The sequence below is a fragment of the Eriocheir sinensis genome, chromosome 36, assembly GCF_024679095.1.
Source record: "Eriocheir sinensis breed Jianghai 21 chromosome 36, ASM2467909v1, whole genome shotgun sequence".
In the NCBI taxonomy this organism is placed as follows: domain Eukaryota; kingdom Metazoa; phylum Arthropoda; class Malacostraca; order Decapoda; family Varunidae; genus Eriocheir; species Eriocheir sinensis.
Window position 1 is genome coordinate 1562037 of NC_066544.1, and position 26270 is coordinate 1588306.

Genomic DNA, 26270 nt, shown 5'->3' on the forward strand with positions numbered 1-26270 from the left:
GAACACTAATTTTATACGGATTTTTGAATAGTACGGGGGTCCTGGGTCCCTAACCCCTGTACTATTTGAGGGATGACTGTATATATATATATATATATATATATATATATATATATATATATATATATATATATATATATATATATATATATATATATATATATATATATATATATACTTTCCATCCTTCCTATTTCTCAACACGGCCTCTCGTGTATCAAATAACACGAAATTAATCAAGAGTGAGGCATTCCCGGCTGCCTGGGATTGAACCCGACCAGTGTGTGACGGAGAGCCACTCCTTACGAGTCGGCCAATAGAGGTACCCCACTGGCTAAGTGGGTTATAGGAGGCTATATTCATCAGGCTATATATATATATATATATATATATATATATATATATATATATATATATATATATATATATATATATATATATATATATATATATATATATATATATATATATATATATATATATATATATATATATATATATATATATATATATATATATATATATATATATATATATATATATATATATATACAGTGGTACCTCGTGGTCAGTATCAGCATGGATTCTTTATGTTCAGCTTGTTCCCTCACTGAGTATGCCTTGATTAAAAAAGCATACAAAGACAGGTGCTCCACTCATGTTTTTGTATTATTTCCTTCTTCATTTCCATACTATAACGCTTAAGCTTCCTTCCACCACTTGTACTGTCACTTTTCACTTTCTTGGGAGCCATAATGAGGGTTAATTCAAGTAAATATGCAAAAAATATCAAGAACAACAAAGCATGGCATTCAAAGCAGGGGAGTGCAAGAGTGACTGACAGGAATGGTTTCCAGCGTTGCCAGGTCCACATTTTTCCTACGCAATTGGGCTATTTTACAAGTGAGTGTGCGGGAAAAAAAGGCAGTCGTGGGTTGGCGATTTTTGAGGCTGGTGTCCGTGGTTTCACATTCACCGACCTGGCTACACTGGTGGCGTCGTCTGCAGCTGTTTGTTTGTATTCAAATTGCGACGCACATTCAAATTGGAGCACAAATTTTTTTTGATATGTGTGTTTGAATTGGGGATCTTTCAAATTGCATGGCGTTCGAAATCTAATATATATATATATATATATATATATATAGATATATATATATATATATATATATATATATATATATATATATATATATATATATATATATATATATATATATATATATATATATATATATATATATATATATATATATATATATATATATATATATATATATATATATATATATATATATATATATATATATATATATATATATATATATATATATATATATATATATATATATATATATATATCATAAAATTATCAATACGATGATATGTTTGGGTATTATATTTATTTGAATGTTCACCCATGTCTTTATGGCCACGAAATATATATATTCTATTTTCTGTAAAATCCCCCACCAGAGTATAAATAATAAATTAACCCCTCAGCGACGCAAAAGTTTTTCTTGGGTGATCTCCCATGACGCAAAAGTCGTCGAAAAATACACTTCGAAACTGAGAAAAAGTAACAAAAGATGTTTCATAGAAAATTTTCTGGCGCACCCTGCTGTGAAATCTGTTTCTTTCTAGGTTGTCACATTTGGCTGGAATTCCATGATTCCCAAAAAATTCCAACTTTTTACTGGTGCAACGTACAGAAAAAAATATTGAAGAAAGGTTGCTCATTTTATCACAATGGAGTCTGAAAAGTATAGTTTATATTCTTTGACCTTGAAATTTACTGGCTATAGAGCGCCCAAGTTGTGGTGAAACTCAATAAATAATTTTGGTAAAGTTTTGTAGTATTTTTCATTCTGGAATGAATCTTTCTGAATAAAAGTTGTAGAAAATAATTTGTATAACTCAACTGTGCAATCAGATTATGATTTGGACTGATCGTTTGGTAGGAATTCCATGATTCTTGAAATATTCCAAGTTTTTACTGGTATAATGTACAGGAAAATTTATTGAAGAAACGCTGCTCATTTTATCGCGATGGAGTTTAAAAAATGTAGTTTATAATCTTTGACCAGGAAATTTGCTGCCTACAGAGCCAAAGTTGCAGTAAAAAAAAAAAAAAAAAAAAAAAAAAAAAAAAATCTTTTTAGTATTTCATTCTGGAATTATTCTCCTTGAATAAAAGTTGTAAAAAATCATCCGTATAACTCAACTGTGAAATCAGATTATGATTTGGATTGACCGTTTGGCTGGAATTCCATGATTCCGAAAAAATTCCAAGTTTTTACTGGTGCGACGTACAGGAAAATTTTTGGAACAAAAGTTGCTCATTTTATTGTGATGGAGTCTGAAAAATATAGTTTATAATATTTTACCAGGAAAATTACTGCCTACAGAGAGCCAAAGTTGCAGTGAAACTCAAAAAAAATTTTTTTGTAATATTTCATTTTAGAATGAATTTCATTGAACAAAAGTTGTAGAACATCATCCGTATCATTCAACCATGAAATCAGATTATGATTTGGACTGACAAACGTTTGGCTGGAATTCCATGATTCCCCCCAAAAATCCAACTTCCACTTCCCACTCCTCTGAACACTCCTGTGAACAAAATATTGGCTCATCAAGAACATCAGGTAGATCAGTGGAGGTGTCAAGACTACACTCAGCATGCACACGAGGAGCAGAAACTAAAGGTAGACCGCCAAAACAGATCGGCTGAGGGAATATAATCGCTCTGCAGACGCCATGATGCGTAGGCAGGATCTGTAGACTGTTTTTAGCACGGAGTCGTCTAAGGGGCAAGAGAGGTGCCAGTTAGTCACTTAAGATTGACACATATACACATTGTTATACGCGCCGCTCAATTTCCAGAGAGCTTCTCCTTTTTTGACACTTGCGTCATGCTCGTCGCCTAGGTCAGAAAAAATTATATGACGCCAGCGTCATAGTCGTCACTAAGGGGTTAAGGAATTACTGAGGAAATTACATGCAGAGTTTAACGCATAGATATATTTGGGTACATATTATCAAAAATTAAATACAGAATATCCAACAAAGTTCAGTGTATTAAAAAGATTAGTAAACAAGTTATTTTTGCAAGTTTGCAGTTATTACTTGTGTTACTTAACTTAGTTATGCTTAACATTGCTTAGATTAGGTTACGGTAACTTTAGGTGGGTGGGTTAAAGGAGTGCTACAATCCGTATCTGATGAAGCAGAAGACAGAATAGAAACTTATATAGCTAGAAAAGTTATCTGGCAGAAATTGATATTTGCTCATTATTTCTTTGAGGTTTTCTAAAGATTGCTGATACTCAAAAGTTGTCAATTTGTAGATTTACAGAAAAAAGTGTTAAAACTTGTTAACTCGTCATAAATTTACAGAAAAGGGGAAGTAGCAGCTGCTATCCCATTCTGCATAGAATTCCTTTTATTTCCTCATGCAACATCTTGACAATAATGAGGACAATCCTGGCCTCAGCTCAAAAATGTGTTCATACCCTAATGTGCTCATCATTCCTCCAGACCTATGTTTTAATTATTATTTCATTTCTAGTCTAAGCCTGAAGTGAAGTTGATACAGTTAACTTTACCAGCCATATATCAAATTGATACATTTTTGCCTCTTGCTGATATAGTTTTTCTATTTATAACCTTATGAAACATAGCCCATTTTTAGGATACTATTCATGCTCAATCTAACTGCTCAGTTGGGAGTAGTGAGTGTCAGTGAAATCAATTGTAATAATCATAAAGATAGATGTGATTTTAAATATATCCATTTAATTTAACAAAGATTAAGCTTCCTGAAGTATAGCAGTTTTAAATGCAGGTCGTGAAAATTGATTATTAAAATTCCTCCCTCTTTAGTTGCCATTGATATTTTAGGGGAGCAGTACACATTGACTGAAGTTCATTGAATTAAGTCCTTGGATAGTTGACAGCTAATGCTTTAATAATAGTATAGTTAGGACAAAATTTGAACTGTTAACCCTTTCAGTATGGTGACGCCGACGTCGGCGTCACCGTAGGTGTCACCACGTGGAAAGGGTTAATCCTCTTCTAAACCTCTTAATCCTCTTTCATTTCCTCTTAATCCTCTTCTGTACCTCTTAAGAGGAAATGGAAGAGGATTAAGAGATTTAGAAGAGGATTAAGAGGTTTAGTAGAGGATTAATCCTCTTCCAATTCCTCTTAACCCTCTCCATGCTGTGACGCCGACGTCTGCATCATCGTATTGAGAGGGTTAAGGGCATTATCAGCTTTTGGAGTTACCTGAAACTTGACTGTAAGCTGTTCAATCCATGAGCCACAATGCCATAAATGGAACATATGGATGAATTCATGGAATTTATACCATTTATGAGTAGAATTCTTGACTGTATTTTGAGTCTGGAAGTAAAAGAACAATGAATGGATTCAGATGTAATTTGCTAGGAACTGCTCAAAAGTAATGAATTGCCAGTCCTGAAGGCTAGTGGCCATGCATTCTCTGGTGGTTACTAATGTACAAATGTGAGTAACTGAGCTCAGTTGGAATACAGAACTGGCAAAATTAAGCACAAAGGAGGGAGATAAGTAGCTATCTTACTCTATAGTACTTCCATAAGGAAAATACTCTCTGCAGTAAATTGATCTATAGCTAGGTCTAATGGATTTTCAACTTTTGGTCAAAACAAATAATCTTTATAAAATTATAAACAAAAAATACCTCTTAAGATACCTAACAGTTAAATAATGAAACCATTGGGTATTGGTTGTCAGTAATGTCCAGGGATGTTTGAATACATAATGTATCACAAAATCGGACAAAGCAACCATACAAGATGCTGGAAGAAGCACAGTGATCATTATCACAACCATATGGGCGTTAAGACCCTTAATTCTGATGTACTGAGTTCGTATTCTTCCACACACAACTTGGTGGACACCAAGCCGTTGCTGCTCTTGGAGCCAGTGTTCCCCCACTGTACGCATGTTCCTAACTTATGTGGCTTACCAAAGCTTTGTTTTCTCTTCTGTTGATTTTAGTATGGGTAAATTTATTCTCAGTTTCTTTGCTATCAGGTCAAGAGGCTGTGCTGAGGAGAGCACTGGCAGAACCTTTCCTTGATAGTTAAAGATTATGCTAACAGTGCTGGTGAAGCATCACCTGTTGCTATGGTGTTAATTTAAATTAATCTAAAATTATATGATATACTTCAGTGTAAATATAGTATAAAATAATTGTGATTCCAGTAATATTGGATGTCTATATCTTATGGATATGATGTTAAGTCTGTAAATTAGTTAATAAAGTAATATTAAAAGTGTTTGAAGCTTCCTTTAGCATGGGTTGCATTTCCTTGAAAGTAATGAATATTGGAAATAGTGATGTTCAAATTATTCAGAGTAAGGTAAGGTACAACTGCAGATTGTCCATTTGGTTTTATTAACATGTCAGTTGCTTAACCCAGAAACTGTGCGACAATTTCTGAACCATTCTGCCTGGTGGCTAATTTTGTAAAGAACTGACACTTAGGAATAATAATGAAACATATTTCACTCATGAAAATAGTATAGTGCACCTTCCTTAAGTATTTCTGCTCTATTCCTCTACACTTTCACATACTCGCATTCCCAAGTTATTCATTGACATGAATGGTAACCCAGCCTGCCGCAGCAACTGGGAGGTGAGGGGGTGGTTGGGGGATGAGGGAGGGGGTATATAGTGGCCTTGTCATGCAAACAGTGTGCGTGTACCCCACTGTTATGGAGATAAACCAGTTAGTTGCTCTGTTTATGCATTTGTTTATCTGTTTTACCATTGGGATACCATTGGCAATGGTGGAAGCTTAACTGGCTACTACATCTCCCTCACACATGTAGAATTTTAATTTTCATTTCTTGTCACTACTGCTTCACTACATTTAACAGCCTGCTTTGAGCTAAAAGAAAGCTTCTTCCTGCTTCATGAAGCCCTCCCTTGCTGGCTAGGATGGGCAACAGTGTTTCTCTCATCACCAGAGTTGTACATAAAGGTAGCAGATGCTCAACATAACTGATAATGACAGACTGCTTAGAGGTACGTGATGAGGGTGGCGTATACCGCCTGACAGATAGTGTTTCCAATACACAAAATGTTAGTGATGTACAGCACCCAGGATTATTGTGGGACAAATTCGAAAATCATGCTAATAAGAAAAGCATAGCACTCACCCATTAAGTTATTCAAGAGGATCTTTGCAGTCTGCAGGTAATAAGCCTTTTACTTGGTGCTGTCTCAAGTAAGTTTCAGGTGGTGAAAGTAGCAGTGTATTTATGTCTGTGAATTATGTCCATAGGGCAACAAGGTTTTTGCCTCTTTCTTGGCAGCTATTTGTAGAGTTTTTTGCCACTATATCACGGTTATATAGCATTAGGTACTTTTGTTGCATAGAGCCTATGTCACTTTTGATGAGCAGTTGATTGGCATTGCCTCTATGGTATTAAACCACGGTAAATAGTTGGAAAAGCAGAGAAAAAGAGTTGTTAAGGAGATATTGTGCCTGTCAAGCAATCAAAACCATCGTGTGTATATTGAAGAAGAAATATATAAACAAGGTGGGAAGTTCTAATAATACTATCAAGAGACTGAGACTGGTGCACCACTGCCATGCCCTCAGCTGAGTTACCCAAGAACAGAGACAGGATGCAGGTCCCGCCCCCGCAGGCTAAGGTTGCTTACCATGAAACAGAAAGGTGAGGTACTGGCTAAACTTAATGCAGGAATATGACCTAAAACTACAGGACAGCTGTTTAGCATATTAATCCTCAATTAGGTTAGAATATTGCTTTTTAGCTGCATGGTGAAGAGTTATCAGTCATCCTTGGCCATAAACAAAATAAACAATTTGAAAAAGTAAAACAGCACTAAAATTTCTTTCAAACACAGGCCATGATAAATTAACAGCTAAAATAATGGGATGAGAAGTAGTGGTTTTACACATGATCAGCAGATAAAAGCATGATTGTGATACTTATACACACATGTACACATACATACATATGCACATCACTTGATATTTTCTGCCCACTACTCACTGTAAATTTTCATTCTCCTCAACTCAATTTTTCAGTGTGTGGTGCACAGGAGTGTAACATGTCTTAGATATAGATATATGGAATGTTATTTATAGAATGTAAGCTACTGAGCAGCTAAAAACAAGATATCCAACTCATTGGCTGGAAAAGCAAGTTTGTGAAAGGTCAGAGTAGCACACAGTGGCCACCTTGCAACACATCTGTCTGAAGACATTTTCTGCAGTCTGAAGCATAGCTGGGCGTTATCGCGATAAGTTATCGCGATACTTTATCGCTGATAACGAAATCGGATTATCGACCATCTGCTACTTATTCAAATATATATCAGTATCTTCGTTACTTTTGTAACCAAACTAGCGATAATCGCTACTTTTTTTCCGCCTCTCAGAAAAAAACGTTGTCTCCCTGCATGGCCCGGCGTTGTATGAAAAAACTTCGGGGTATGAAATATCTTCGGTGATGAGATTTCATATTTAGATCATGAAAATTAAAACACTAGGTTATTTTTCTATGCTACTCAAAAATCAATATATCATAGAGAAAAATCATTTAACTTTGCCCCCAAAATGATTATTCATTACCTCAAATTTGATATTCCATATTCGTTTGTGACCATGCCATGATACTGAAGGCACCCGGTGTTGTGTTTTTTGGTGTCCCATCGTCAAAAGCTGACGCTTTTGTTTACAAACACTGGTCTCTCGTGAATTGCGCATGGTCAGACCATTAAGTGTAGACCTGTACAGTCTCACAATGCTTTTTTAACACATTAAGAGTAGTTGCTGGAAGGCTGAATCAGACATACAGTACCACCATCCTCGCTGTTTCTAGAACGACACTCTGTACATCTAAATACAACTCGTACAGAGTGTCGTTCTAGAAACAGCGAGGATGGTGGTAGTGGTACTATGTCTGATTCAGCCTTCCAGCAACTCTTAATTACGGTTTAAAAGCTTTGTGAGACTGCACAACACCGGTTCAGGCATTTCTAGTATTACCGTCCATATGTACAGTCGGCTATAGAGAGTAGTGACACACTGTCCATTAAGTTTCGTTCAGAAAGCGACATCTGGCAACCCCTCCACGCGACATGAAAATTATTATATCCTATCGAAATCGTACTTTTGTGGTGATTGGTGGTCACAGGTGCACTCTACATAATTTTAAGATAGATATTTATCAAAAGTGGCCGTCGCTAACGCTCAATAAATATTTTTTCTTTAGGCTCTGTCGCTACATTTTGACACGAGCTTTTAGTTTCGTTCAAATTTAGTCAAGAGCAACTCTAAGTTGTTTATCAAACTATGATACATTTAAAAATATGCTGCATTTATTAGGGGAGATTGTTATGCCTTTTAACTAAAAACAAAAAATTCCTGACAGCCGCGATCTTGTTCTTTATATTTTTTTTAATACGTAATAATAGGCTATAAACGTTCACATGATGGCGTCGTCGACCGCGGGCCTTGGCTGCAGCAGCGGTATTCTATTAAAGCCCTTATGTCCGCAGGCACTGCAGTTGAGCTGTCACGTCAGTGGCTGTGGAAACGTATAATTTTTAATACCTAAAAAAATAAGAGAGAGAGAGAGAGAGAGAGAGAGAGAGAGAGAGAGGCTGGTGGGGGGAGACATATGTTCATCAGCGAAAAACGAATGGGGCCAGCTAGTCAGCGACGCCCCGAGATCAACACACACACACACACACACACACACACGTATTTATACTTTGATATTACGTAATCTTCACTGAGAAATTATTTTAGATTTTTAATGATCTCCTGAACTGTCTTTGAGGCTTTATAGTAACGGGAATTAAGGCTGCGAGTTAAACAGACCCTCAAGCCTATTTGCTGTTTGATGGTAAGGAGCATGAATTACTGCCTGCCCCTGTGAAGGACAGCATTGCACGCGGTATTTTCAAAGTTTAATAAGAAAGTGTTTCGGACTGTTCGTGATGTTTTACCTCGTCGTCATCATCATCATCATGTAGAAGACATTCATTATCGCATTTCTAAATTGAATTCATGTAATCTTGTATATTTCTAACTACATTATATTATAATATAATATAATATTTTACAATATTATAATTTCACGGTCACACACACACGATACACACTGAAACGAGTCACTAACATCACCAGTGAATGCGCCACCGTGGTATAGTTGCCAGATACCGCCACCAGACTAAACATTCTGAAAACCGTGACACTACTCTCTATCGTCGACTGTACGTGTCAACGTGTGGTTTTAAGGTTTTGTAAGTTTCCTAAAATACAGATAATGAAAATTTGAATTCATCAATGTTTTTCTATCTGAAATATCAATATAGTATCGTTTTCGCCTATCGGACTTATCGCTAGCTAGTATCGGAATTATGGATTTATATCGGGTATCGGTTATCGCCTATATTTGTATCTCTAGTTAACGAATATCGGTTATCGCCGTTAAGGTTTTTCATTATCAGTTATCGGTTATCGGGAATAAGGTTTTCTGTTATCGTGCCCAGCTATGGTCTGAAGCCAGTATTTCCTTAGACAAATCTTGATACAACTTTGATGAATACAGGTAACTCTCGATTTACGCGAGTATTGCGTTCTTGGAGAGGTCGCGTAAATCAAAAACAATGTAAATCAAACAAGAGGTAGGTTTCTGTCGAAAAATAAATACCGTATTTTTCCGCGTATAGCGCACACCTTTTTCTCAAAAAAATGCCTGAAAGTTTAGCCCTGCGCCTTGTACGCCGAATGTACAAATTTTTTATGATTTTTTTCTTCTTTGGGGTGTTTTTAAGGGTCTGTTTTTTGTCTTATCCAATAACAACGGCAAACTTTCCTTTATCATTGTTTATAATCCTTCATAGTCCGTAGCTGTCTTATAATATGTTACCATAGAATACAGGGCGATCTAATAACTACTATACAAAATTGAAATCGATGGAGGATCGCCCATGCCTTGCTGTTATTCCGTTTTTCCGTCTGGCGCCATTTGTATGATCTTGATCTTGATGTCACAGGTGGCTTGATTGTATGACTAAGGAGCAGTACAAGCTACTTAAAAAATCATATTGGAAAAAAAATATCCATGTGTTTATTATTAATTATTAATATTAGTGAGAATAATGGGGTAAATATGATATCAGAAACTGTACATCATGAGTCTTGTACGAGGAGATATTTCACACAATACCAGCCAGGCCGCCATTTGCATTGTTTACAAACCACACAACCACACCCATACACACAACAAACAGCTGCATGCCGCGTGTCACCAGAACCGTGTGAATTGTGTCTTGCCTAGTTCTCTGTCATAACCTACGAGTGATGGTGAGAATAACATGCTTATTCACTTCATTCAGTGGAGAGAGAGAGAGAGAGAGAGAGAGAGAGAGAGAGAGAGAGAGAGAATATCCACATCACCGAGATATCCACTCAGGCACTCAGTCTCAGCCTCACTCGTGTGAGGAAGAAATGAGGGACACCATGAGTGGCTAGCTAGTATTGGTACCGGTACCGAGCAGTCTGGTACCGGTACTGTACCATATAGCTAGTACCGTTAGTACCGGTAACTGCCCACCCCTATTGTTGAGTAGCGTGGCAGCGTGGGTACTGTATTGTTGTTCAAGTGGCGCGCGGGAAGAACTGAGCTCTGCTGTGTGGCCGCGGCGTTATGTGAGTCCAGTTGCGTGAGACATCTGGTGGCCACTCCATATAATATCGCGTATAAGTGGAAAAAACGTGTAAATAAATTTTTTTTTTTGGATTTTGGACCCCGCGTTATTTAAAAAACGCGTAAACCAAACTCGCGTAAATCGAGAGTTACCTGTATTACCTAGTAGGTGGCAGCAAAATATGCATAGTGCATTAAATCCCTTGCCATGTAATTTTTATGAGATTTGAAATTTCATAATTTTTCTTAATTCAGCTATTTCATTCAGCCACCTGTATGTATCATTATACAAAGGAAGTACCATGAGTACAATAAATTATGAGACTCCATGCCAAAGACCCAAATATCCATATAACATACAAAGCTGTTACACAATATTTGCAATTCATGACATTAGTGCCACTTATAAAGTATCAAATTGGCCCAAAACTTTAATACCCACTATATTTCTGGAATCACTAACTCCACTTTACTCCTTGTATTATTGGGTTTAATTTGTTTTTATTAAACTAACACCTAATCTAAGGAAAAGTAATACACAGCACAACACTGATATGATGAGTGAATATTGCATGACAAAGCATTACACTCTGAGTCATCTCACATCTTAGGGCTCTGCACAGTAAAATGGATAAGCTTGTAGGCAGAGCTGGGCACTTCCGATCATCAGTCCGATCGTCCGATCTTCCGATCTGATCGGAACAGCAATTGGCGATCGGAATGCAAAGATTGGATTTGTAAAAGGTAATCGGACTGTGGAGATCGGAACTTCACAAACCAACTTCCGATCACCGATCACAGAAAATAAAGTGGTCAGCGTTGTCATGGCAACAAGTGACTGCGGACTTCTTAGAATTATTTTTATACACGTTGCTAAATAGTTACTTCAATAATCGTCTTTATTTATAAAATTAAGCGCTAATTACTGGTCGTTAATTTATTTAATCCTGGTAAGGCATCGTGAACGAGACGCACTGGCGCAAAGTCGCTTTATTTGCTTGGCGGGACTTGTTACACGACGCCACGACTGTGTGGTGTGGGCTGCAGTAGTGGGCTTCCGCTCACTCCAGTAACCGAGTGGCTTGCCCCAGTTGTCAGTTATGCATTTTCTGCTGCAGTGTTCCCACCCTCTAATGGCGGCAGCGGCAGTTCATTTTCGGGAAACCAACAAGACCTAAGCAAAAGAGGGGGCTTTGCCCCGCCTCGACCCCCCCACCTTCTTAACCGGGGGGAGGGCTTTGCACTGCACCCCTTATATGTCAGTAAATGTGATAAATGAGGTACCCTACACCCCTTGTATGTCAGTAAATGTGATAAATGAGATAACCTGAACCCCTTGCATCTCGGTAAATGTGATAAATGAGATAACCTGCACCCCTTGTATGTCGGTAAATGTGATAAATGAGGTACTCTACACCCCTTGTATGTCAGTAAATGTGATAAATGAGATACCCTACACCCCTTGTATGTCGGTAAATGTGATAAATGAGGTAACTTTTTTTGTTTACATCTCAGCCTATTGCGCCGGTAGGCTTTCTTCAGGGGCCTGGTGGTCGGCCCAAGCCCGTCATGGCGCAGGCAATTTTTATAGTGGCGCTAGTTATGCTTGGCTCATGCTGCCCCCTGGAACTCATTTTTGATTCACTCGTATGGTTTATTTTAGAATTCGGGATGATAGGTGGTCTTCTGGACAGCCTGAGGGTAGTCTTAAGCCACTCGGCGGTGACTAAAAAATCCCCAGGTGGTTGCGTGGGGATTCGAATCGACATTGTCCATGGCGTGATGAATGCTGGCCCCGCACGCTAATCACTCAGCCACCGCCTACCCTTGTATGTCAGTAAATGTGAAAAATGAGATAACCTAAACCCCTTGTATGTCGGTAAATGTGATAAATGAGGTAACCTGTAACCTTGTATGTCAGTAAATGTGATAAATGAGATAACCTGCACCCCTTGTATGTCGGTAAATGTGATAAATGAGATAACCTACACCCCTTGTTTGTATGTAAATGTGATAAATGAAATAACCTACACCCCTTGTATGTCAGTATATGTAATAAATGAGATAACCTACACCCCTTGTATGTCAGTATATGTGATAAATGAGATAACCTACACTCTCTTCTGATTGATGGTCATGTTTCTTGGATTCTCTCCATTTAATGGTAGGTTATCTGAATTATGGGGTCCATGTCATTCTTGAAATTGGCCATTTTCCCATAAAAGATGCCGTGCTGTCTTGCCGCCATCTTGCCTGGACAAACTATGATATCAACACTGTGTTTGTAAACATCGGGTTCTGCGCATGCGCAGATCAGGATGGGATGTCTTAGGATACGTGGATGGCAGATGACACAACACTGGCTCACTTAAAATCAAAACCTTATTGCTTATGTTCTTCTTGTAACTAATTTATTTATGGACCAATATCTTTTATTCAGAAAGCTATTTAATCAGGAAGTATAGGAGATTATTGATCACTATCACTCGTTTTTTTATAGAATAGTAAAAAAAAATTCCTAGATATCGATGATAAAATATTAAAAAGTTGAAAAATGTTTGTCAAAAACCTAAATCAACTTCAAACAAAAGTTAAAATAGTGAACATAATTCCTTTTTCATACTTTCATAAAATGAATAAAAAGGGTAGACTTAAATAATTGCCTTAAATAGGAAGTTAAGATAACATGTTTTCTTTACCATGTCCTATGTACCAAACGAAAGAGGAAAAATAAAGATATAAGCAAATAATGAAGTTAATACTTATTTGAAATTATTACTTAAAGAATGCCTAAAATAGGTGTTTCTTGTAATTATTATTTAAAAAAATAACAGTATTTTATATAAGTTTTAATGATCGGATGATCAAAATGGTGATCAGAACAGCAGTACTTAAAAAAATGATTGGATGATCAGAATCGGATCAGTTGCCCAAACTGATCGGATGATCGGGGATCGGAACAACAAAAAAGTGATCGGTGCCCACCACTGCTTGTAGTTACTATTACTTAATAATCCATAGGGGTAAAAGAATGGGGTAATGAATAATTGTGGCTGTGGTATGCTGTGGTTCAATCAAGTACATCAGATGTAGGTAATTGGGAATTTGCTGTCATAATCAATTATAGATCTTGAATTGAGAAGGATTTACAATAAAAGTCCAATAATCCAAATGGCAGCAGTCATTTGGATTATTGAATTTTTTGGATTAATGGAAGGGACCCCTTAAAAAATAAAATATATTCACATCATGAGAATAGAAAGTCATGATGTTTTATTACTAACCAGTAATGCATAAGAGGCTGAGCAGTAACTTTAGAAGGGTAAATCCATGTAAAGATAGTAGATTTAGTGGTAACAAAGACAAAAAAGTAAAGCAGGTTCACAAAAGCAGCATTGAACAAGGAAGTGCCGTTCGAAAGAACAGCACCTTTGGCAATAATGGAATCGAGTCAAGGCTGCCTGGGTACTGTATTTCACTTAATCTAGTTACTTTCCACTGATTTATAATAATTTACCCAAATACTGTGCTGTGCAAAATTCCTTAACTGCTCTTGTCACTGTCATTTTCACTCGTCCTCGAGCCTTGGGTCAGGACTATCACTTGCAGAAGCTGTGAAAGTCATCTTTGCAGTGATATAGGGCACTAAACAGTCTAAAAGCATTAGACTAAAGTTAAATCTCCCGATTCTCGTGTTACCTCCTCCTGCTGTTTGCCACCATTCATTGTATTAATTAGCACCTCATATGATTTTCTTATTATTTTTGATTTTTTAATTTTTGTCAGCCACTTTAGAAAATTTGAACTATTGGGATTTGCGGATTATATTAGTGTTCGGCTTATTGGACATTTAGTTTTCCCATATTAAAACTGATCTTAATTTGGGGGTCATATAGTTGTTTGCACATAGTGTTACTCATTACAGACTAATGGGATGAGTAGCTGGGGAAAAGTCGCCACAGCAAAAACACTCGAGTGATGGAACACACTGTGAATAATATTAATGGTCACAATGGTAAGCACATTACATATGTGCAGGGACTTTTAACAAGTGAATTTATTTTCTTTGCTGAAAGGTTTGTTGATTGAATTGTGCATTTTTTACTTTTACAAGATATTTTTAGTTGGTTCATCTATAATTTTTGTTGCTTCTCACTCTTCCAGTTTATTATCAAATTAGGAAAGTTTATAAAATATATAGTTTTAATTATATTTATTTATATCCCACTCATCTACAGGTAACTCTCGATATACGCGAGTTTGGTTTACGCGTTTTTTAAATAACGTGGGGTCCAAAATTCAAATAAATGTTTAATTTACACGTTTTTTTCCATTTAAACACGATATTTTATGGAGTGGCCACCAGATGTCTCACGCAACTGGACTCAAACGGCGCCGGGGCCACACAGCTGAGCTCAGTTCTTCCCGCGCACCACTTGAACAACAATACAGTACCCACGCTGCCACGCTACTCAACTATAGGGGTGGGCAGGTACCGGTACCAGTACTGGTATTAATGGTACCAGCTATACAGTATGGTACCGATACCAGAGTGCTTGGTACCGGTACCAATACTAGCCAGTTGCTCATAGTGTCCCTCATTTCTTCCTCACACGAGTGAGGCTGAGACTGAGTGCCTGAGTGGATATCTCGGTGATATGGATATTCTCTCTCTCTCTCTCTCTCTCTCTCTCTCTCTCTCTCTCTCTCTCTCTCTCTCTCTCTCTCTCTCTCTCTCTCTCTCTCTCTCTCTCTCCACTGAATGAAGTGAATATTTATTTTTTGATAGATACCTACCTCTTGTTTGATTTACATTGTTTTTGATTTACGCGACTTCTTCAAGGACACAATACTCGCGTAAATCGAGTTACCTGTACTTTATTAAGTCTGCTTATGAAAACAGTTTCTTTGCCAAATCCCAATATTTATGCACCTGCAGCTAAATATTGTTAATGCAAGGTGATTAAGTTCATTTCAAGCATCTTAAGAGAGTTTTAGTCAGAGGCATTATTGCTCATCTCTTAATTTTTCTTGCTCTATAGGCTGTTCATTTGTAACTTGCAGTTGGAGCCCATGGTGCTTTGTTAAGCTTGTCGCTCTTTGGACAGCTGCTTCAGGCAGCCTTCTTCCACTTGTCTTATGAAACTGGCATTTCCATATTTAAAAAAAAAAAAAAATTCTCTGCAGATTTTTCATCACTGGTCATCACTGGTCCATGCTGAAAAAAAAAAAAAATCTAAAAGAAACATGATAATGCAAGTTGAAGTCAAAGCAATGGATGTAAATAATTATTCAGGTAACTTGCGATTTACGCAAGTTTGGTTTATGCGTTTTTTAAATAACGCGGGGTCCAAAGTCCAAATAAATGTTTAATTTACACGTTTTTTCCACTTTGCGATATTTTATGGAGTGGTCACCAGTTGTCTCACACAACTGGACTCACACGGCGCTGCGGCCACACAGCTGAGCTCAGTTCTTCCCGCGCGCCACTTGAACAACAATACAGTACCCACGCTGCCACGCTACTCAACTATAAGGGTGTGCAGGAACCGGTACTAACGGTACCAGCTATACGGTACGGTAGCGGTACCAGACTGCTCGGTACCGGTACCAATACTATCCAGTCGCTCATGGTGTCCCTCATTTCTTCCTCACACAAGTGAGGCTGAGACTGAGTGCCTGAGTGGATATTCTCTCTCTCTCTCTCTCTCTCTCTCTCTCTCTCTCTCTCTCTCTCTCTCTCTCTCTCTCTCTCTCTCTCTCTCTCTCTCTCTCTCTCTCTCTCTCTCTCTCTCCACTGAATAAAGTGAATATTTATTTTTCGATAGAAACCTACCTTTTTTTTTTTACGTTGATTGCCTATTGCGCCGGTAGGCATCTTCCCGGAGGGGCCTGATGGTCGGCCCAAGGCTTCTTCCAGGTGGGGCCTGATGGTCGGCCCAGCCCGTTCTGGCGCAGGCGAGTGTTTATAGTGGCGCCATCTTGCATTGGCTCATGCTGCCCCCCGGAACTCGTCCTTGATTCGCTTGGACGGCTTCCTCTAGAGTCCGGGTTGATGGATGGTCTTCAGGACAGCATGTGGGTAGTTTTAAGCCACTCGGCGGTGACTGAAAAATCCGAGTGGTAGCGTGAGGATTCGAACCCGCGTCGTCCATCACGCAGTGAATGTGGGCCCAGTACGCTACCACCTGCGCCACCGCCTACCCTTACTGATTTACATTGTTTTTGATTTATGCGACCTCTTCAAGGACACAATACTCGCATAAATCGAGAGTTACCTGTAATGCTCTCTTATTCCATATTGATTTTCTGATGGAATTATCAAGCTGCTGTAAAAACAGATAGTTGTGTAATGCCCCGCGAGCTTTCTTTCCATCCTTCCTATTTCTCAACACGGCCTCTGCGTGTATCGAAATAACACGAGAAATTAATCAAGAGTGAGGGTATTCCCCGGCTGCCTGGGATTGAACCCGCGACCAGCGTGACGGGAGAGCCACTCCTTACCGAGTCGGCCAAAGAGGTACCCCACTGGCTAAGTGGGTTATGGGAGGCTCGTTCATCAGGCCGTCGCCGCACTACAGTTGCATGTGATAAAGTTCTTCCCAACATGATGGATGAGTGTCTTTATATCCAAGGACAGTGACACACACATACATGCACTTGTGAGTGTGCATGTGTGTGTGTGTGTGTGTGCATACGTGTGTGTGTGTATTTACTTATTTGTAGTCTACCGGGCCCAAGCTTAGTCTCGTCTCCATATCTACATTTATCTAACCCTACCTTCATTTGTTGGACATTGTTCGCCTCCACCACCTCTTTCCGCAAGCTGTTCCATGTGTTAACACTTTGATGTGGAAAACTATACTTTTTTAAGTCACTCAAACAGGTTCCTTTATTAAGTTTCCTCCTATGTTCTTTCAACCTCTGCGTTCTCGCAGTTAAGAAGAGATCATCTCTATCCACCTCATCAAACTTATTTACCAACTTATACAGCGTGATCAGATCTCCTCTCTCCCTTCTTTGTTCCAGTGTCGTCAAGTCCATCTCCTTCAATCTTTCTTCATACATCATATCCGAGAGTTCTGGGACCATTTTAGTTGCAGTTCTCTGTATCCTTTCCAACTTTCTGATATTCTTCTTTTTGTGAGGCGACCACACTACTGCAGCATATTCAAGCTTTGGTCTTATCAGTGTTGTTATAATTTTCTTCAGCATTTCTTTGTCCATAAAATGGAATGATACCCTTATATTTTGCATCATCTTGTAGGTTTCTCCAAACAGCTTGTTTATGTCCTTTTCTGGTGATACTGTGTCTTGCATTGTTACTCCCAAATCTTTTTCTTCATGTACCACCTTTAAGTTTTCTTCTCCCATCCTGTATGTTTTCCTTGGTCTTTTTTCACTTTTCCCCATTTCCATAACATGACATTTGTTTGCATTAAATTCCATCTCCCATAACTGGCTCCATCTATAAACTCTATCTAGGTCTTTTTGTAGCTCCTCACAATCTTCCTCCGTCTTCACTTTTCTTCTTCTTCCTATTATTATTATTATTTTTTTACAACAATGGAGACAGCTCAAGGGCATAAAAAAAGAAAACAATAATAAAAAAAGCCTGCTACTCGCTGCTCCCAAAAAAGGATCAAAAGAGGTGGCCGAAAAAAAGGTCAATTTTGGGAGTAGAGGTGTCCTGATACCCTCCTTTTGAAAGAGTTCAAGTCGTAGGCAGGAGGAAATACAGATGAAGGAAGATTGTTCCAGAGTTTACCAGCGTGAGGGATGAAAGAGTGAAGATGCTGGTTAACTCTTGCATAAGGGGTTTGGACAGTACAGGGATGAGCATGAGTAGAAAGTCGTGTGCAGCGGGGCCGTGGGAGGGGGGGAGGCATGCAGTTAGCAAGTTCAGAAGAGCAGTCAGCGTGGAAATATCGATAGAAGATAGAAAGAGAGGCAACATCGCAGTGGAGTTTAAGAGGTAGAAGACTATCAGTAGGAGGAGGAGAGCTGATGAGATGAAGAGCCTTAGATTCCACTTTGTCCAGAAGAGCTGTGTGAGTGGAGCCTCCCCACACGTGAGATGCATACTCCATACGAAGGCGGACAAGGCCCCTGTATATGGATAGCAATTGCGCAGGGGAGAAGAACTGGCAGAGACGATACAGAACGCCCAACCTTGAGGAAGCTGATTTAGCGTGAGAGGAGATATGAAGTTTCCAGTTGGGATTTTGAGTTAAGGATAAACTGAGGATGTTTAGTGTTGAAGAAGGTGACAGCTGAGTGTTGTCGAAGAATAGGGGATAGGTGTTTGGAAGATTGTGTCGAGTTGATAGGTGGAGAAATTGAGTTTTTGAGGCATTGAAGGACACAAGGTTCCTTCTGCCCCAATCGGAAATGATAGCAAGGTCTGAGGTTAAGCGTTCTGCAGCCTCCAGTCTGGATTCGTGTACTTCCTGTTGTGATGGTCTTCTGTTGAAAGAAGTTGAATAATGCAGAGTGGAGTCGTCGGCATATGAGTGGACAGGACAGTTTGTTATGGAAAGATCATTGATGAATAACAGGAAGAGAGTGGGTGATAGGACAGAGCCCTGTGGAGCGCCACTGTTGATAGGTTTAGGGAAAGAACAGTGACCGTCTACCACAGCAGAGGTAGAACGGCCGTAAAGGAAACTGGAGATAAAGGAACAGAGATAGGGATAGAATCCGAAAGAGGGCAGTTTAGAAAGCAAAGACTGGTGCCAGACTCTATCGAAGGCTTTCGATATGTCTAGCGCAACAGAGAAAGTTTCACCGAAATGGCTAAGAGAGGATGACCAAGGGTCAGTTAAGAGAGCAAGAAGATCGCCAGTAGAACGCCCCTTGCAGAACCCATACTGGCGATCAGATAGAAGGTTAGAAGTGGAAAGGTGCTTTTGAATCTTCCGGTTAAGGATTGATTCAAAAGCTTTAGATAGACAGGAAAGTAAAGCTATAGGGCGGTAGTTTGAGGGATTGGAATGGTCACCCTTCTTAGGCACAGGCTGTACAAAGGCATACTTCTAGCAGGAAGGAAAGGTAGATGTTGATAGGCAGAGAGGAACGAGTTTGACCAGGCAGGGTGTCAGCACAGAAGCACAGTTTTTAAGGACAATAGGAGGCACTCCATCAGGTCCATAAGCCTTCTGAGAGTTGAGGCCAGAGAGGGCATAGAAAACATCATTTGGAAGAATCTTAATAATGGGCATAAAGGAGTCAGAGGGGGGATGAGTAGGAGGAATATGCCCAGAATCGTCCAGGGTGGAGTTCTTACAGAAAGTTTGAGTGAAGAGTTCAGCTTTAGAGACAGATGAGACGGCAGTCCTGCCGTCAGGGTTAAGGAGAGGAGGGAAAGAGGAAGAAGTGAAGTTGGAGGAGATATTTTTGGCTAGATGCCAGAAGTCACGGGAAGAATTAGAAGAAGCAAGGTGTTGACATTTTCTATTAATGAAAGAAGTTTTGGTAAGTCGGAGAATAGATTTGGCACGATTCCGGGCTGAAATGTAAAGATCAAAGTTAGCGGGAGTTTGAAGGCTCTGGAACCTTTTGTGAGCTGCCTCTCTATCTTTAATAGCATGAGAACAAGCATGATTAAACCAAGGCTTTTTAGCATGAGGAGTAGAGAAAGTACGTGGAATGTATGCCTCCATTCCAGAGACAATCAGCTCTGTGATGCGCTGGGAACACACAGAGGGGTCTCTATCCTGGAAGCAGTAATCATTCCACGGGAAATTGGAAAAGTACATCCTCAGGTTGTCCCACCAAGCTGAAGCAAAATGCCAGAAGCATCGCCTCTTCGGTGGGTCCAGAGGGTGTACAGGAGCGATAGGACAGGATACAGAAATAAGGTTATGATCGGAGGAGCCTAACGGAGAGAACAGTTTGACAGAGTAAGCAGAAGGATTAGAGGTAAGGAAGAGGTCTAGAATGTTGGGCCTGTCTCCAAGACGGTCGGGAATACGTGTAGGGTGCTGAACCAACTGCTCTAGGTCGTTGAGGAAAGCAAAGTTGTAGGCTTGTTCACCAGGCTGGTCAGTGAAAGAGGATGAAAGCCAAAGCTGGTGGTGAACATTGAAATCTCCCAAGATGGAGATTTCAGCAAAGGGAGAGTGGGTCAAGATGTGCTCCACTTTTGAGTTCAAATAGTCAAAGAATTTTACATAGTTAATAGAGTTAGATGAGAGATAAACAGCAAAGATGTATTTAGTAATAGAATGACAATGAAGTCATCGCCAGATGGTGGAAAATTCAGAAGAGTCAAGGTCGTGGGCACGAGAGCAAGTGATGTCGTTGTGCACGTTGGCGCAACATCCAGCTTTGGATTGAAATTTAGGATAGAGATAGTAGGAGGGAACAGAGTAGAGATTGCTGTCAGTAGCCTCAGAAACCTGTGTTTCGGTGAGGAAGAGAAGGTGAGGTTTAGAGGAGGAGAGGTGGTGTTCCACAGAATGAAAATTAGAACGAAGACCGCGAAGGTGCAGAAATTGATAAGGAGGAGGTTCGAGGAGTTATCAGGACACCTCTCAAGTCGGCAGCCAGAAGGGGAGTCCTCCCTGGGGGAATTTTTGGGCCCCCCCCCCCCCCCCCCAGGTGGGGACTCTGAGGCGGTGTTTTCGCTAGCCATTTTGAATTTTGAATTTTGGGAAAATGTGTGTGTGTTGTGTGAATGTAGTGTGGTGTAAAAAGAGAGAGGAACTGTCTTTAGAGAGCATGCTGAACTACTCTCTGGTGTTGATGAGACAAAAGGGAAACGGTTAGTGAGGACATGGGAAGGGTCTTTGAAGGGCTTCAGCACCCTCCTCGCTTCCCCTATATCCTCACTGGGAGTAGCTCACGCCCGTTCAGTAGGTGTCTTCCTACCTACTCCTACTAGAAATTAATTAACTTTGCATCATCTGCAAAAAGGCTCATATAACTTTTTATACCTGTGGGCTGTGGCATATCATTTATATATGTTATGAACATTATTGGTGCCAGAACTGAGCCTTGGGGAACTCCACTCTCTACTCTCCTCCAATTTGATTTCTCCTCTCTTATCACTGTCCCCATTTCTCTTCCCGTTAACTAATCCTTCATCCACTTGATAACCTTTCCGCCCATTCCTCCCCACTGCTGTAGTTTCCAGATTAACCTTTTGTGTGGAACCTTGTCAAAAGTTTTTTCAAATCGAGATATACACAATCAGCCCATCCTTCTCTCTCTTGCACCACGTCTATTGCTCTTGAGTAGAAACATAGTAGTTAGTGACACACGATTTCCCTTTTCTTAATTCATATCTCATGTTTTCCTTTTCTAAATGTTCAACCCCTTTTTTTTTAATATACTCTCATAAATCTTGCACATTACACTTGTCAAAGAGACTGGTCTATAATTTAGTGGTTCAGTTTTATCTCCACTTTTATAACTTGGCACAATGTTCGCTCTCTTCCACTCTATGGGCACTTTTCCTGTATTTATAGAGCATGTTATTATTTCATAAAGTGGCTCCAATAATTCATTTCTTCACTCCTTTAGTACTTGTCCTGAGATTCCATCCGGTCCCATAGCTTTCCTTCCATGTAAGGTTTTCATCAGCTGTATCAGTTCTCCTTTTTCAACCTTTACATGATTCAGTTTCCCTTCATTGCAGTTTTCAAGACCCCAGTCAAACTCGGTTTCTTCTGTAAACACTTTATGAAAAATTTTATTTAATATTTCTGCAATTTCTGTATCCTTTTTGTAGAATACATTTTTTTCCTTTAGCCTTTCCACTCCTTCATTTCTTTTTAACTTCCCATTTACAAATTTGTAAAACATTTTTGGTTCTTCTTTACATTTAAAAAACTATTCTTCTTTCAAATTTAGCTTCCTCCTCTCTCCTTATTTTCACATAATCATTTCTTGCTTTTTTTATATTTGTTGCTGTTGTTCTTATTTGGTCTTTTCTTTAAATTCCTCCATGTCTTATTTCTATTTCTTTTTGCTGTCTCACACCTCCATCCAAACCATGTTTTCTCTCCTTTAGTTTTTACTGTGTAGTATGGAACATACATCTCCATTCCTCTGTTGTAAATATTCATAAAAGTGTCATATTTCTCTTCAATATTAGTACTCCTTTTCGTATCAGTCCAGTCAACCCCACCGAAGAAAGTCTTTGAGTCCAATGTAATCTGCCTCGTAGTTTTTCCTTTTTTCCTTATAAGCCTCTTCTCAATATTCACATCCTTCCAAAGTTTTCATCTCCAATAGTTCATGGTTGCTCTTTCCTAAGGGGCTCTCAAGACTGACTCCTTCATCTAACTCCACGTTTTTTGTGAAAATTAGGTCAAGTCTTGATGGTTCGTCATCCCCTCTCAACCTTGTTTCTCCTTGCACCCACTGCGTCATCAAGTTATCTGTTACCAGCTTCAATAGTTTACTTCCCCAGGTATTTTCGTCACCCTCTGTTGCATAATCTTCCCATTTTACCTCTTTGCAATTGAAGTCTCCTGTTAATATTATCTTTTCATTATTATTTTATTTCGTCTGTCAGTGCCCGTATTGTATTTTCCAGCATAGTGTTATATCTTACTTCATTCTTTTGGTTTTAGGGGGCACATTGGCTGTTATTACGTTATTCTTCTCTCCACCTTTTACCAGTACCTGCACAGCCATCACCTCCACACTGTCGTTTCCATATCTCACTTCAGTCACTTTCAAGTTTTGTTTTGTCATTATCATCACTCCTCCTCCCTTTCCTTCTTTCCTATCTTTCCTCCAAATGTTGTACTTGTTCTTTCCCTCCAGCACAAGTTCCAGTTCTTTTACAAGCTTTGTTTCAACTCTATACATACAATATCTGGATCACTCCCTTAAAACCTACCATGCAATCTGACCCACTGGTGGGTCAGGTGGGTTATTCCCTTGTGGCGGCCTGACCCACCAATGGTCATTTTGCTGCTAATTACTATCCTCCTAATAATCCAATATATGATGCACCTATTAATATTTTTTTTGTATTAATGATTCTCTTTCTATGGATAAGGCATTAAAGAAAGATAATCAATAAAAGAATATTGTTTATTGACCATTAAACCATTTTAATTTTACCTTGAATTGAGACTATTATGAAACATGGTAAATTACCTTTAATTGTTTTAAACTTGAGTGGTTGAAAATTAAATTTTCCTCAAATATCCCGTAATTTTCCATCATAGAGTATAAATATTGACAAAAAAAACAAATTACATTTTCACAGTTAAAAAAGAAAAACAAGAAAATTATTCTTCCTGTTTACATAAAATAATTATCCTTGGCTTGGATCACATAATGAATAAACAAAAGATATGCATTCCTATATTTTGAGTGCATTGTTCTCCCTTTGCATGATATTAGCCATGACATTTCACAGTGAAGCAATCCAGGCACATAAATGGACTGCCCTCACAGCCAGCACAAAAGGTTGACACTTTCTTTGCTCTTTTTGCTGCAATTTTCCATCCTTCATTCAACAAGATCACTTGATAGCACGGCTGACATCTTTTTCTGTTCACTCTCTTCTCCATCCACCGTTTCTAGTATATGTGATGTTTTTTCTTGCAAAGATACTGTTTTATGTATTCTCACCTATTTCTGTTTGTGGATTGGAATGTGAACCAGTTACTAAGTACTCCACAGTGCATTCAGTGAAGGCTCTGGGAGGAATGACTTTCCTGCTAAAGTATTTGTTGAACAGAACCCATGAATTTACAATGGTTGTCCCAGTTATCAACTCCATGGTAATATTCATGTACCACTTAGTTTTTCTCAGTGCAGTGTAATATGAAGCCATCTGATCAGACACATCTACACCTTTCTTTGCTGAATTGTAATCCAAAATGCTCTGAGGTTTCATTACATCATTTCCTGTTCTTGATTTTTTCCCTGTTGAAACTAGCTCTGGGCCGTGCTCTGGCACAGTTGAAAGGGTGAGTACATTCTGCTTGTCTTTCCAGTTGTAGATTTTCACACCCCTTTCATTTTCTGATGATCATATTTCTCCATGCTTCAATATAGCTGCAGTTGACAATTGTAAGTGTACCCTTCAGGGGTACATAATTTGTATACCTTGCATCCATATTTATGTGATTTGCCTGGGATGTATTGCCTGAATTTCAACCTCCTTCTGAATGGGATAAGATCATAAGAGTCTCATCTACAACTAACTAACAACCAGGCTTGTAAGCTGTCTGGAATCTAGCAATATGTTTTTCAAGAAGAGGACGAATCTTAAATAGCCTATCCCCATCTGAAGCAGCCATGTTGTCTGTAAAATGCAAGAATCTCATGAGAATCTGAAACCTATCTCTGGTCATGTCTTTGTACACAAAGGGGTAATCATAGATTTCTTTCTTGGACCAATACAGAGTTACTTCAGGGCTCCACACCAACCCCATGCACATTATGATTCCTAACATTTTCCTTATATCTTCCCGTGTTGTTGGGTACCATTGTTTCATCCTTGATTTTCGTGTTATGGTGGCATCATTGATACATCATCATCATCATCATTTCATTGATGCCTGTTCCTAGGAGCTCCCACCAGGGGATAGCCATGGCAGAAGAGTTTCCAACTTTCTCTATCCAAACACTCCCTCCTTGCCTGTTCAAAGTTTCTCAAAGATTTTTCCCCTCTCCCTAATGTACTCCTGCACCCTATCCCTCCATTTCACTCTAGCATTCCCTCCCTCTATCTCACTCACATACACCCTTCTGGTCATCTTACTCTCCTCCATTCACTCCATGTGGCCAAACCACTTTAAAGTCTGTTGCTTCACTTCTTCCACCACTCCACACTTCTTCCCTTCACCCCTGTGACACATTCCAAAACGCTCATACACACTTTCATTACTCATTCCATCCATTCTACTCACACCACAAGCACTCCTCAAATAACTCATTTCCACTGCCTGCACTCTAGACCTCTGACTTTCATTCCAGGCCCACGTTTCACTTGCATATGTGAGGGTTGGTACTATTATTGTATTTCTCAAATCCCTCTTTACCTCCATGCCCACGCTTCTGCCATTCATGATTCGTCCCAAAGACCCTACCACCCTTCTTCCTTGCAATGCCCTTTCTCTTATATCTCCCTCCCTACCACCATGCTTACACTTAACTGATCTCAAAAGAAGATGGTGCCACTATAAAAACACTTGCCTGCACCATGACGGGCTGGGGCCGAATACCATCCAGGCCCCTCAAGCAAGCCTTCCGGCGCTATAGGCATAGACGTAAACAAAAAAAAACTTAAACTCATTGACCTCCTCCATTTCTTCACCATTCAAAATTATTTTGCATTCTTTTTCACATTCAATTCCCACTCTATATGGGCATACAAAATCTACAACCTCACTTCTACTTCTCTCACAAACCATCACTTTACTTCTGTTGACATGTACTTTCAGCTTTCTCCTTTTACAGACACTATCAAAAACACTGAACAAATTTGGAAGTCACTGCTCAGCATATCTGTTAGTTTCTTCGACTATCATATCAAGGATTTCATGTCAGAA